Here is a 5161-nt window from a genome sequence, read left to right as displayed (position 1 = left end):
AGCTCCAAGGAGATTATGTTGAAAAATAAAAAAAAATTTACCCAAAAAAAATTGTTTTTATACTTCATTCTAAGGACTTATTGAACTACCCTCGTATCTATTAGATTGGCCTTCGGTACACTCGTTTATTGTCCTAAACTAAAGGTCAAGTTCGTTAGCCAGACATTTTGGATAAACAAGAAAAAAGTGGGCACATATTTAATATTTTTGTGATCACTTGTTTCAAAATTTAAAAATTCTCTGTATGGGTTTCATAGTATTCAAAAAGTCGAACAATTTATCCTAATGACTTTTTTCATAAAATCAGAAATTACTAGAGTTATAGCATTTATAAAATTAAAAAAACACACGAAAATTAATATTTAAAGCCAAATAACGCACGAAATGTGCGTATCTTGAAAATTCCAAAAATTCAATTTTTCGGCCAAACCATGCTAAATACGATAAAAGATTAATGCACAAAAATTGTGCATTTGAAAAACATCAACAAATTTGTTAGCAACCACTTTTTGATAGGATGCGTACTTTTCTGCTTTAATCAGGTCACTATTTAATTTTTAGTATAGCAAATTCAATATTGAAGTTTGATTCCTAAAATATACTTGAGCTTCTTCAAATAAGAAAGCAGAGTATGTTGTTGACATATTCACAAAAATGTTTTAAATAAGGATTGTGGAAGAGAAACACCGCACAACACGTTTGCGGCTATGCCAACTTCACTTCCGAGCCGCTGATTTTACAACTCCTGCCCCTCATGGAAAGTTGATTCGCACCGCAGTTCCTATCCACTACCACCAAGTGGAAGGGTACATGCCCGATTTTGACCAAAAATGTGCAGAAAGAAGATACGAGGTAAGTAGCATGAATCCCCCACCATCTCTTCCACAGGTTTTACAGGTTGAAAATGAGTATAGGCCACCAGCAGAAAATGAAATAGTTGTCAACGAAGATGAGAACGTGAGCGAGATCAGCGATGCAGATAAAATTTTGACGTTACAGGCAGAGAATGACATGCTTCGTGCTATGATCTTAAAACAGACTGCAGAAAAAAGTGCAAAAAAAGACCCGCCTAAATTCGACCTTGAAACATTTTTAGATGGACAAAATGTCAAGGATAAGTTGCGCAGGGCAATGATAAAACTGCAGCTTATACCTCTAACCAAGTAGCAAGAACCTTATTCCTCGAATGAGAGATTGTTAGCGATTCTTTGGCATTACCATTCGGCATCTGCATATGAAAGAATGCGAAAAGCAGGTTTAATGCTGCCACATCCCAGAAGCGTGGAACCTTGGATAGCTAGAAACGAGGTATATCCAGGATTTCTTTCCGTTTCGATGGCAACTTTGATAGAAATCTTTTAAAAATTGCCACAATGTGCAAGAAGTTGCGTCGGAAAAATGGACGAAATGGACATCATGGAGCGTTTAGAATACGACTCCAAGATGGACATCATCGAGGGTTTTGAAGATCTTGGCCACCTTGGCAGAACAGATAAGCATGCCAATAAAGTATTTGCCATGACTCTGAACGGTTTGCATCCTTTTCATCGGTGGCGAGTCAAAATTTTGTACGCTTTAGCCCATAACAATGTTTCTGCAGAAAACATAGTTACTCTAATGCGACAAACTTGCGACAAAGCCGAAGAATGTGGAGCTGATGTTAAGCTTTTTGTTTGTGACCAAGGAAGTCCTAACAGATCAGCTTATACAAAACTGGGAGTTACTGAAGCTAACCCGATTTTCCTTCATGGAGAAAAAAAGATCTTGGCGTTTCATGATTTTTGTCACATCATAAAAAACATTGTTAGTGCTTGGCAAAGGTATAGGACCCTCATAGTTGAGGAGGAAGAAGTTTCTTTCCAGAACGTTATTGATACTTGGAAAGCTGATTCTGCTAATGAACTTTCGAATATGCTTGGCTATATCTCAAGGGAACACCTCTTTCCAAACAATTTTCAGAAGCAAAATGTCAGAAATTTCTTCCAACTAGTGAGTGGAACACTTGCAGCAGCCATGACAGCGGCGAAAAAATCTAATGTGGCAGGAATCAAAACATCCAAAACGATTACTAAGTCGATATGGTTTGTGGTAAAGATGAATGTCGTAGTAGACGTTTGTAATAGCAGCAATGTTTACGATAAAAATCCCATGAAACGCCCTCTGTCTCACGAAAATCCTGGATGCATTGAAGTTCTGGAAGACTGTCTGACATGGGAACCTACCATCCACGTGAAAAACAAATCGGGAAAACTGACCAGGTTACCTTGTTTCCAAGCGCTTGAAGGAACTGTGCGGGGCTTACTGATTCTCCACCGGAATATGGTTTATGCCTACACTTCCTTTCAGTTGTGCACAGTCATTTGCAACACGGATTCCGTCGAGTAATTATTTTCCAGATTACGAGGGCGCAATGGATTTAATTCAAACCCTACGTGTCGGATGGTTCGTTTGACCTTTCGGATCTTGGTTTCTGTGAAGGATATTGCAACTTCAAGCAGAGGTAATACCACTCCTGAGCATGAATCATACTTCTCACCGATATCACCAGTAGCTCTGAAGGAACAATTGAATAACCTCATTGCTCCTGAAGAAGTCAACGACGAGAGAACGATGCAATTCTTTGAAACTGGTACACTCGATGACGCAGATGATATTTTGGAATCGGATGAAATTGAGGATGATCTTTCAGAATTCGATGAAACACATGAAACTCGTGAAGACGATGATCAGCATGCAAACAAAACTGTCAATGCAGACGGCAGTAACAAAGACACAGCCTACGCTGGGATAAGTACAACCGTTCAAGGACAATCTGTGACATTCTTTGCAGGTTGGAGCGCCTACAAAGTTGTCAAGGAATATAAGTGTGATGACTGCTTCTCTGAGTATAGTAATAATACGTGGGGAACCACTTTAAAAAAAAGCGTCGTAACTCCTACCTCCTGGGTGGCGTGGAAATGGGTTGATTTTGGTGTCATTGTTTAAGCTTTTTGAAATGATGTGGCATCATTAAAAATTATTTCTTCTGGAATAAAATAATCCGTAAATCTTTTTAGAATTAGAAACTGATATGTAAAAGTCGACCAAAGTTCATTTTCCTTGCAACATTTGGCTTGTATCTTATTTTTTTCAGTTTTTTTGTATTATTTTATAATTTTAGTTTGTATCTTTGGGCCAAGAAATTCGTTCTATAGTATGACAAATATTTTTCCTGAATCAATATTTTAAAAAGAAAAGTACCTGCTATGAATTATTATTTTATAAACATAGATAAATCAAATTTTAATATTTTCTATGAAAAATACAATCCATGAGTGACAGAATGAAATCAGAAACAATAATAAAGTCAATTTATTTAAAAACAAACACTTTGAAAAAAATTGACCTTAAGGGAACATTAAATATATATATATTTTTTGAGTTGGACAAAAATAAGATGCCAAATTATTAAAAAAGAAATAACATTTGAAAAAGCGCCCTTTTAAAGAGTTTTTGAAACAAAACATTTCATCAGTTCTGTCAAGCACTCCTGATTTTCATTCGCCCTTCTTTCAAATTTCTCTGAAGTTATGCGATTTCACTCGTTCTGAAATAATGATTCAAGTATTAAAAAACTTTCATTTCTATTCCTGTAACTTTAAACTTTTCAATGTGGAACTAAATAATTTGAAAAGAAATTTTAGAAATTCCAATTAGCTCTTTAAGGAACATCGTAACATCAACAAAAAAACATTTTTTAAAAATGTTTAATAGCTGTTTCCTTTATCACGAAATCATAAACCAAAAATCAGATTTTATTATTGTGTTTCTTATCACTTCTTTCTACTCCAAAATAGTTATTAGATAGAAGAAAATTATTTTTTATACACAAAAAGTATTTAGAAAACAGTTTTTAAACAACTTGAAAAAAAGTTCATAGTATTAAATAGTTCGATATATAATAGAAACGCTATAAATAGAAAATTTTATTCTACTTTTTCATGTTTGACCTAAAACTATTCAATTTTAAAGGCTACAAAATACTAATGTCAAAAATTAGTAAAATATTTGTATTAGTTTTCATTTGAAACAGGTTGGTGCTAGAACGGGAATTGACCGGGAATTTTATGAGGTTGGGAAAAATAGATAAATGGCAGTGAATTAATTTTTGACCGGGAAATTTATGAATTTTTAGAAATGAAATTGGTCCAAGTTTGATTTTAACAGTTTTTTTTAAATCGTAGATTTCAAATTATTTATGTCTTACGGTCCAATCGTAAATCGAAAAAATAAATATGAGTCAAAAAAACATGTTCTTCGAAACTCAGATATTTATTTAATAGAAAAAACTCCTTTTGAAACTTCCTGACGTTTCGGTACACATGCGTACCTTTTTCAAAGGTTCTTAACCTAAATAATTATATTAAAGATTAGTAATTTTGGTCTGAACAAATATGATGGATAATTACCTAGATTTAAATACATTGTTGCCTGAGTTGATGATAGTTTAAAATAGTCAAACAGATCAATTTTCAGTAAAAAAAAGTAACATTTCAGTCAATTGTTTTAAAAAAATTAACTAAAATTTAGTCATTTTTAGAAGTCTCAAAACATTTTTTCGAGACTTCAATCGATTAGAACTACATTTTTTAAAAATTGTACGAGAAAACAAAATTGGCGTAGGTTAGGACGGACGAACAGAAATTGACAGTTTCAGAAATACATGAAGAATACGTAATGAACGATGATGTAATAGGCAAGTTTCCATTGAAAACCACTGATGTGGAAGCGCGTAATTGAGTTTAAATTTTAAATAAGAAATTTAAAAAATTTTTAAAATGTGTATATGTACACATCTATACATATGCATACATATATACACACATATAGCATACATACATTTACGCATATATCCATATAGAGATGATTAATATTAAAAACATTATTTTATAATACTCTGATAAATTTTATTAATATTTAGAATTTCAATCTGTAGATTTACTGAAATCTTACGATATTTGTTTATAAAAATAGACTCAATAATACGTCGTTGATAAGTATTGTTTTCTGTAGCTAATACTTTAATACGTTTAAAATCAAAATCAAAGTAATGATTGAAATTCCAAGAATGTTGCGACAGACCTGTGTTAAAATTCCCAACTTCACAATCTCTTTTGTGTTC

The sequence above is a fragment of the Belonocnema kinseyi genome, chromosome 9, assembly GCF_010883055.1.
Source record: "Belonocnema kinseyi isolate 2016_QV_RU_SX_M_011 chromosome 9, B_treatae_v1, whole genome shotgun sequence".
Classification (NCBI taxonomy): Eukaryota; Metazoa; Arthropoda; class Insecta; order Hymenoptera; family Cynipidae; genus Belonocnema; species Belonocnema kinseyi.
This window is presented reverse-complemented; position numbering follows the sequence as displayed.